Below are 10,653 nucleotides of genomic sequence, written 5' to 3'. Positions count from 1 at the left end.
ACTGTTTGGGATCTTTTTTTACTTTTTAATTAAAAAGTGTTTTCCTGTTTTTAATCTTCCTAATTGAAGTGCAGATTCAAAAAGAAGTGTATTAATCGCATAGCAAATGTCTGTGTCCGGTTCAGACAAACCCAAGTGACTTCAATCTGACCCATTTTAAAAACTAATGTGGTGCAGACAGGGTTCTTTCTTCCTGACAGCTCCCTCATGGAAACAATGAAGAGATGCATGTCAGCCACATGTGCTCAGACAGACAGTCATCCAGCAATAAAAAGGAGAGTGTGCTCATCAGAAAAACACAGTGTGGACACCAGCTGACACAAACCTGCACCGAGAGGGTGAGGAGTTCATCTGTGTCCATTAGTTTCTGATTCTCCCTTTACAGTAGGTCTCGTGCAAACCAGTTGCAAAAGAAGCTGAGTGCATGTGAGAGAATTTATTACTCTATACAAATATTTTTCAAATTAAAATAATCAATCTCGCTAAAGAAAGTTAATTTCTGTTGAATGTCACTCCCAGCAGCTTTTAAAAATAAAGTGAGAATGTTAAGTGAATCCAGCCTTTGAACCATTGTGCTGTATGGTTTTAACCTCTGTTTTAAGCTCTTACACTTTCCAATGTCCAGCTCTAATTTCGTTAGGAAGAGCAGTGACCAATAGAACACAACTTCTGAATAGAAAACAGCTCATGCGTGATTGGCTTTGTAAACACAAGTAAATGGAAAGTGTCAGTTTTACTGTATACTCACTACGTCTCCTCATTACCCAAATCGGTCGCGGTCTTTTGAACTTTCTCATCTTGTAAATAACTGCTGTGTTATGTGCCAGAGTTCTGGATGTTATTTATGGTGAGATGGTTACAGAGTGGCCAATCTTGGGGTTTTTAAAGGAAGACATTTTGCCTGCAATTGCTGAAACCGAGAACCGGAGAAGTAATGGCTTGCAATGTATCGGCAGCATCTGAGGAGAGGCTGCACCCAGCTGTCACCACCGTGTACAGAAAAGTGAGAATGTTGCTTTAAGCTTTTCCAAAAATGGCCATTTATGGAGGCACCTATATGCATGCATGTGGCAGCTGGTGTACAACAGTGACTTTCAAAAAAGGATGCAAGGAAACGTCTGGATAAAGCATTTACTGGCTTAACATCAGAGACTTCACACTTGCAGAGCACGGACTGATGCACAACAGAACAACGTAATTTTTTTTATGAAATATGTCCTTAACTGACTTCCTTTAAAAAAATAAAAAAAAAGAAAGAAAAATCTGAATATTTCTTCATGTGACTTCAAAAGACTCTCCTCTGAGGCATGTCAATATGGCAACCTGTGTATCTGAAGCTAACATGAAGCAGATGGTCAGACTGCTGGCTCAGGATCTTGTGCAGGGAAAAAGCCAAAGCATCACTACTCCTGCAGCTGTGTTGCATTTTGACCACAGCCCTCCATGGCAGGGCAGAGTGAAAATCTGCTTGCAAAAAAAAAAAACGGAGAACTGCACAGATGAGTTTGAAATTTGTCCCAACAGAGCCAGAGGAGACAGCCGGTGATTGGTAGTGGGTTGATTTGGAAAGCAGCGGTGACAAGATGGGGAATCTTTGAGGACTTGCTGGCTGCAGGTGATTATTCGCCGGCCCGAGTGTGCCATGCTCTTTAACCCTGACTGGTGGGGCAGGAGACAGAGCGGGCCACCCAGTGAGTACTTAGAGGCCTGCTAAAGACCTGCTATTCCGAATCGGAGCATCTATTTAAACGAAACATGATACAGCTGTTTTTGACTTCAAAACAATTCAATTTCGACTGAGTTTTATTTATGGAGCACCGATTATAGCGTAGCCATCCCATGGCGCTTTTACAGAGAAAACAATCCAACATGAGCAAACATAGGTGACAGTGAAAAGGAAAAAAAAAACCCCAGTAATCTGGAAGGCCTCTCCTGAACCAGACTCAGAGGTGAAGAGGTGGAACACAGACGGAGCAACAAACTGACATCAGACAACGAGCTGATCCATCTGAGGCAGAGTTGGTGTGGAAAGAGGGCACCGATCACTAACTTCCTCTGTCAGATATCCTGCAGCAGGTCACAGAGACAAGAGACCTCAGATTCCCAGAGACAGGTCAGTGGTTAGTCACATGTAATGGTAACATGTAGATATACAAAGAATGAGAAAAGAAGAGAAGCTCAGAACAATACAGAAGGTCTCTCAGCTGAGTGAACATGTGGGAATTTAGCTCGGGAAATGGTCAGGGATAACCTTAACCACACAGACATATAATTCAAAGCTTTATTAAATTGTAGAGTTTTAAGTCTATAAAGTAGAGACTTTGTTAGTCTACCAAACTAAAACTAAAACTTTGAATAATCCATAACTCTGCTCAGTGTTCTGATGGGATGATACGTCATCAACAGCTTGATGGAAGCTGGTTGTTTTTAACTTTATGTGCTAAAAGAAGAATTTCACTTTATCTTCTATTCTAGAGTTTACAGAAGTCAAATGATAAGAGAAGGAACTTGAGGACTGAGTGCTTGATGGATTATTATACTAATTATATGTGGCAGTTACATAAGTCCATTGCTAATAAAACTATATTGCCTGTTGTGACGCACACACACACACACACACACACACCCACCCACACACACACACCCACACACACACACACACACACACACACACACACACACACACACACACACACACACACACACACACACACACACACACACACACACACACACACACACACACACACACACACACACACGGTGCTATCTTTGTGGAGCCTTTCCATTGACGCAATGCCTTTCCTCGCCCCTTACTAATCTTCAGAACTCCGAGTTTAAACCTGATCCTGACCTTTTACCCTAATTTCAACCCAATGGCAACCTGAGCCACGTCGCCAATGAAACATGCAAACGGCTGAAGGAGCCGACATTCTGGACCTAACGTGGTCGGCTGGATACATTAATCGTGTGTTTTATGGTGAGATGTTTTGGTGCCACACAAACAGAGGAATACAAGATTAGGCCGGAGCCAATAAAAGTCCCTGATATGAAATGAACTGAACTTGATTCAATCGCTTTATATTCATGGAAACTACAAAAAATACATTTCCAAGGGACTGAACACTGAAGTTACATTGTGTTTATAATTTAGGTAAACTCTTGCAGGTGGTTTTTGAAGAGATTCTACCGGGCATATCATTTTTGTTGTGTGTTCTTTGTTTTTTTTTGAAAGCTTCAGATCTATTTAGTAAATTCTGGAGACCCTTTGAGTTTGACGCCAACAATGATGTGACTATTTGGTTCTTTGTATCCATTGTAGCTGTCCAACTGTTTTTCTCTCTCTCTCTTTTTTAAAAAAATAATCTAATATTAAACACATTTTGATTTGAATAATTCTGGTTTACTCTCCAGAATGGAGCCCATCAAATCATGATGTTGCATTTTGTGTACCTATTTCATTTCCCCTCGGCTACAACTCCTTCTCAGCTGATTCCTTCTCTTCTCAGAGGATGCATGAGCAACATGCAGTCCCTTCACAGCAGGGAAAGCCGGCTCTTTCACTGAAAACGAATAAATTCCACCTCTTTAAAAGAGATCACCTACCACTAGTTTACCTCTGGCTGTCATCCACTCTGTGATTCACCCTTCCTTCTTCCTCTTTGCCCGGCTGCATTTGGCTCTTGCTGTCATGTGTGCAGCCGTGTGTCACACTCTCACAAGTCTTTTTCTCATCGCGCGCTGCTCAGACCAGTGCAGAAGTGATGAAGTGCCTCTGCAAGCGGCGCAGGTGACTCGCGGTCAGAGCTGCTGTCAGCATCACTCTGAAAAGCGCCTCTCCGCGTTGGACAGTGAAGCTGGATATAATTAACCCTGCGCTGAGCGGCGCAAACAGGCTTGAAGGAGGCCGCAGCTGCCAGCGAGCACAGTTTGTTGCCACTGCCAGTGAAACATGAAACAACTGAACCCCGTGGGTATCGCGCACATGGTGGTTGAAACTTCTGAAACCCGGCTGTTACGACCTAACGGCTTTCTTTTCTTAAAGGCATTTCCAGTATGAAAGTGGATGTGTGTCACACATTTCTTTAACCGAAGCATTTGAAAGCTTTGGCCAGTGCTTATCCTATGTTTGTTTAATGCTTTTTGGAGAATATCTTTGGGTGTAACATGGGTGGATTTGATTATCTTTGTGTTTGGGCATGGTGACTTGTATCAGCTTCACCTGGCTTAAAGCCTTGTTCAAAGAGCAGAGAGGGGTCAACCAGTCAGTGCGGATCTGCAGTTTTTAACCAGTGTGCCGTGAACAGTTCTCTTCGGTTGGAATGAACAGTCATATAGTGTTGTTTTAATGTATTTTGCTTTATTCCTGTACTATGCCCCTTCAAGCAGAACAACAGCAACTTTAACTGTCGATTACCCACAGGGCATGTAGGGCATTGTGTGGCTTTAGGCATATTTGACAAATAATCATAGGATAAGATTCACTTTTCAAATAGGCCCGAAACTCATGGATGTGAGAAATCATTGGCTTTTGCAGTGGAAAAATATACATGTGCTCCATGTGTTGAAGTGGAAACAGCTCCCCATGGAAACCTGAATATGTGCCATGAGGCTGGATTAGTGTACCAGGGCACCAGAGGGGCAGGCCTTATCACATCTGCTCTAATCATAAAAACTGTTTGATATGGCCTCGATCAATCTGCTGAAAAATGCTTCTGTTGCTTGTCACAAATGAAGACTTGCCTTCAGACGAATAAACGTTGAGCCACAATGCTTTGAATCCTTTCTTAAAAAAATAATATTCCGATGGACCGTGCGGCCAACTATTACTTATACCATATAACCCCAAGATAATCAGAATGCACAATTTTCTCTTATCAAATTCATGAGAAAACCACCTGTTTCTGGAAGCACAACCACCATATCAAACAATATTACAATGAAAACTGAAAATGCTTGTGCTCATATGGTCCTGGCAAAAAAACAAACACACTTGAAGATAATTGTGAACAAACACTTCAAAATTTTTATATACAGGTGAAGGTGATGTAACATGGTTCATTATAGACCATTGAAGTTTCCACTGAGAGATTAAACCTGTGTTTTTTTCTCAGTTTCGTTGTTGGATTTCGATGTTTAATTTTTAATCCCCACATTAACAGCTGTTGTATTATATTCCATTATTTGTACGTTTTTTTCAATAAAATATACACGGTAATATAAAATGATTATCTGTCAATGTTTGCCAAATCATGTTTACCTCCACAGGATGGTAATGATATTTTGCAGATAGTATGTTTGTACTTTCTCTGTAATCCTGTCTTGAAAGAAAAAAAAAAAAAAAACCCTCAGGATTTTATAAGTGTGGAGTGGCAGAAAGACATTATGAAAACGGTGGTTATATATATATATGATGGCGCAATAACCAGTTAAGGCCACTGAACCACATGTACTTGATCATGGCCCCGGGTGTAGGCAGCACGCAATAAACTGAGAGGGCCAAAGAGATGTGACCGACAGATAGAGAGAGTGTGAGCGCTGAGTCACTGGCAGGGCATGACCAGACGTATTCCGAGCATGTTTGACTTATACAAAGTGGCCAGCACAGCTTCATGTTCCATATGCTTATCGTGTGGACTCGTGTTACTCAAAGAGAGGGTTATGTAAAATGGCGGAAAGGTTGCAAAAGGACATTGGCAGTGGAGGAGATGTCCTCAAGTAACTAAATACAGACTGCGCTCAGTTTTTTATTGAACTGTAAAAACCCTTTAGTGGTGGGTTTGTTGATCTAAAACACGGAGCGCACGGTCTGCACTCCACTCCATGATTCTGCAGCAGCTTTTAGCAATGTGTGTAACATAACTGTGTCCTGCCTTCTTGCAGTTATAACACTACATAAATCACGACCCTTCTCTGGAAAGCAGCGCATGAATTTATTAAATTACGACAGTCGAGCAGGCTTTGTTTGTGTTCAAAAGCCTGTTTTCCCCGTATTCATAAACACCTCTTCATCTAGTAAGTGTACTTTGTCCTTTTGATCATAAAAGCGTCTAAAACATCGAGCGGGGCCTTTCTGACCTGAAGTGCGATAAAATTCACATTTGCATGATCCCATAATCTGTCAGGAGGAAGATTTAAGAGGTTTGGCTAATGATCTGATGGAAGTGCTGCTGACACATTTTCTTTATTATTAAACTCACATTTGGTGAGAAGTTTTGACCCGACAGGGGGGTTGGATTAATCTGGCTCTGCTGCCTTCAGATGTTGAGCGGTATCACTCACACAAGTCAAACTGTACTGTTGCTATCATGACCTCAACAGATATAGTTTCTAGGCGAGCCGCTCTCTAGCTCAGCTTTGCTTGACCCCGGTGGTGTCCAGTGAGCTGCCACAAATGCTCTCAGAGTAGTAACTTTTTCCTAATCTCCCCCTGGGTGCAGTTTTTCCTGTCAGCTACTGCATGGGGGGGGGGGGGGGGGGGGCAGGATTTCTGGGAATGAAATTAGAGCTTCTTGCTGCTAAAAAGGGGTTCCCTCTCACTTCTGGTAAATGCTCCAGAGAGCGAATGCAGCCAGGTCTTTGCTTGGGAAGTTTGTCTTTTCTTCTTTTTTTTTTTCAATACCATGTCCACACCAAGCACATGTGTTGTGAAAATTACAGAACCGGTTTGTTTTATATGGCTTTATGGTTAGATTTGTTGACTCAGCAGTATCTCCACATTGTAAGCAGCTGTCAGCTTCTCGTCGCCGTAGCGTAGCTGCTCGTATTTGATGATTTCAGAGTCACAGCAGCCTCTTTCCAGCAACAAAGCTGTGAAGTGAAGCGACCACAGGTTTATTTTTCTTTTTGTGCCGTGTTTGACAATGACATTTGGAGCATTTAGGAATCCCACGGGTGGGGTGGTGTAGGGTGGGGTGGAGGGCCGTCAAGATTTAAGCTCCAGTTAAGGAAGCTTTCCAAGCTACGATATCCTAGACGTACAGAAGAAGGCGGGGAGGGTGTTTTATTCCAAAGCCTGTGCATTCTTCTCTTAAACATAGGCTCCTCTTGAAGAAGGAATAATAGTATGGAAATACCCTTGTGCTGTGCTGGGAGCTTCAGAATGAGACAGAAATACATAATAGAAAGTCCATGCAGGTCGTGCAGCTGAAGACTTTCCTCGTTCAAGTCACACAGACTCCTAAATGGATTGACCGTGCGAATCATTTCATGAACTGGATTTATCGTGTACCTTTCATTCAATCCATGCCTTAAACACTCCAATGCTGCTTGATTCAAGTGTTTTCTCTCTCTTCATGCAACACCCCATACATTCCTCACAAGTAAATGTCCTTAGTCAAAGGGTTTTTTTTTCAACCCCTTCAGGGAGTAAGGTGAGACGAGTCTTACATAATGCTTAGTCGGAGACTATATTTGACCGTTCAGCTTCCAAGCATTTCAACTATGCTGTCGCCTCTCAGCACGCAAGTTGTTGCCAGGCCTTTGACTTAACTCCAAACCTGCAAAACCTGTCTGAAACATACGGACAATTAGTGGAAGCATTTTTGCTGCTTGTGAAATCAAATGATGACATGACTGAAAAAACAACAACAAGATGCTGGCTTCAAGGTATTCACGGTATTGTTAAGGTAATAATAAGATCTGACCTCACTTGAGATTTAAATTACGGTAAGCCAACAATGCTCATGCTTTGCTTTCAGTTTATAAAAAACAAGGGTTGCTTTTTACATCAGAGGTGATTGAAGGGGCCACGTGAAAACTTGGACTGTTGTGGAGGGGCCAATCGTACTTGAAACTAAATTGTGCTCAACGTTTATAAATAATTAAGCAAATCAGACAAGATCCTATACTTCTCCATACGCTTTGCAATGGTGTTTCAAATCATAATCCTTGGCAACTCTGAACTGTTTCCACAAACCAAACACAACTTTAACAGTGACGCAGTAAATAAGCAGCTCAAATTGTAAAAAAACTGATCATCAATCATTATATATCTTTTATTATGGGTCGACATTTATGTGGGCAACACAGTTCACCAAACTGGTGTCCGTCAGTACAAACCAAACCCACCTATGTTTCCTTAAGATTAACAGTCAAACGGTTGTTTGCTCTTTTGGTTTTGTTTGGAACGTTGATCATTCTTTCATTGTATATTGCACATGTGAACAGAGCATGATATTGGTCTGTAATATGTTTCGGTGTGTATACTTTCTCATGCCGCACACGGTTTTCCTCTATTAGGCACTACTGTAATCAATCAAGCAGCAAACAAGGGAGTCTGACGTCAGCAGCACAGCTGCTTGCGTAACCTCAGTCCCATAGATTTGTCATATGGAGCAATCCAGAAAAGTAAACGCACTCTTATCACACACTCGCTCTATCACATGTGGGCCCCGCAGTGTCCAGGGTGACTGGTCAAGTCAACCTGGTTACATAGACATGTGGTGGCAGACTGACCCTGAAAAACAAGTAGAAACAAATTCCAGTTCATTCACAAAATCGGAGTAGATTTGGATTGAAATGAAACGTACAGTCTAATGTCAGACAGGCAATGTAACCGGAACAGCTGCACTATTTGAGCTATGGGAACACAGTCTAAAAGTGAACATGCTGCACCTTCTAACTTTAGCAAACACTTGGTCTCCTCATGTAACGTGTATGAATGAGCTTTAATGTTGAAAGAAGAAATTGTTATGAGGAAATAACTTACCGGTATATAAATAACAGTTTGCATGGATCCTGAAATACAAATAAGAAAACACATCTCAAATGGTCTCATGTTACAAAGATGATCGGTCTCCACACACTTGGCATTTCATTTCAATGAGTTCCGTAACATTATTTTAATTTAGGGTTTCACAAGGATTGACAAACCTGCCGAACTGCATTATTCCTCATCTGAATGCTCACAAGTGCAAAACAGGTAAAGGGAGCCATGCCTCAACAACAACAACATGCTTTAGTTGTGGTTGGTAACATGTTCTCCACACTGACAGATTGTGTTACAATGTTTGATCATGGATATAACAGGAACATACACAGGTTTGATGCATCATTTGTTGAAGGTGTGTTTAAATAATGGCAATCTCACCGCACCTACAAGACTCACAGTCTCAGTTGTCATGGCTCCGGCAGGAGTCGAGCTCAGGGACAAACAGAATTACAGTGAAATGACAGAAAGGAAACTTATGAATGAACTACAAAGCTGCTGCGTTTTGTCTCACTCTGATTAATTATTTCTGTCCACTTCGAAAACGTCTTGTTCTTCAACATCTGAATGTCTTCCTCTAATGCCAAGATGCGAGGGAACCAAAAAATTCCTAGAGGAGTGACATTTATCTTCAGTCCTTGTTCTCTCCTGTTTAAGTGTTTCACATTCAGGTAAATACTGGCTCTCCTCTCAGGATGCACAGCTGCCACATGGCAGGTTATTTATAGGCCGATGACGCAGATGTCTCACGTCGGCACCTGGCAGCACCCTCAGCTGGAGACACCTCAGCCCGGCTGCTTGACAATGGTGGATGGTGTTGCCATGGAAACAGGATTTTGTTGACATCACAGCATTGGAAATCATCTTCTGTGGAGACCAAGTCCACATTAAATACATGGCCTGACCTCTGGGAGGTTTGTGAGTTGTTTGTTGACCCCCCCCCCCCCCCCCCCCCCCCCCCCCCCCACACACACACACACACACACACACACACACACGCACACAGAGTCTGAGTATGATGTTGATGGTCATGCCTCGGTGTAGTAAAACATGTGTTTTCATCAGCTCGTGTTTTATTGCGGCATTACTAAAAGCTCATATGTGTCAATACTGAGATGAACTTTAATCTCTTATAAACATTTTACAGGTGCACAAACTTTCTGTCAGACAGGTATAGGAGGTGAAGGGTGTTAAAAATGATGATATATCTTAAAAGAGGAAACTACTTAAGTTTACACATGCTTGGCCCGCTCTCAAATTATACATTAGGACAATCTAATGGCCTCCTCATCACTGACGGAGTAGTGTCTGCTATTGTGAGTCATGTCTAGCAATGCACAACCAAAGATCCTCATTACTCATTAAGTGATATTTAGTGCCTTTATGCACATAACAGCCTGCACGCAGGACCAAATTATGCACAAAGCCAGTCAGGTATGTTCATCATTCACTCCTGTGAGAACAAAAAATGAATAGTGGTTGGCAGAAGAGAGAATGAGGTGTGAAGTCAGGTTTTCCAAGAAAAAGTAAAGAATGTAAATCGGCTTCAGATGAACATACTGTACCTCCACATCTTTACACTTGATAATCAGACACGCATCCAGTTCAGACCAGAGGAATGAATTTTTTCTATCAATGCCACAACAATCAGAGATGCAATCTGCACTGTAGATTACCTTGGAAAGCAATACCAGGGTGGTATTTGGAAATGGAAAATGAGGGCAAAAGGGGCATCTGAGTATAATTTTTTCTTAGTTTTTTTAAATACACCATGTCACTTCTATGAGATCTTTAAAAATAAAATGAGACTGTGTTGGTTTCTTCATCCAGCCATCTTCTGTACAGCTTTAATTCAGGGTGACAGGGCACTTGAGCCGATCCCAGCTGCCAATGGGTAAAAGCAGTCAACACCCTGGACTGGATGCCAATCCATCACTGGACAA

The sequence above is a fragment of the Lipophrys pholis genome (genome assembly GCF_963383615.2).
Source record: "Lipophrys pholis genome assembly, chromosome: 9".
Classification (NCBI taxonomy): domain Eukaryota; kingdom Metazoa; phylum Chordata; class Actinopteri; order Blenniiformes; family Blenniidae; genus Lipophrys; species Lipophrys pholis.
This window is presented reverse-complemented; position numbering follows the sequence as displayed.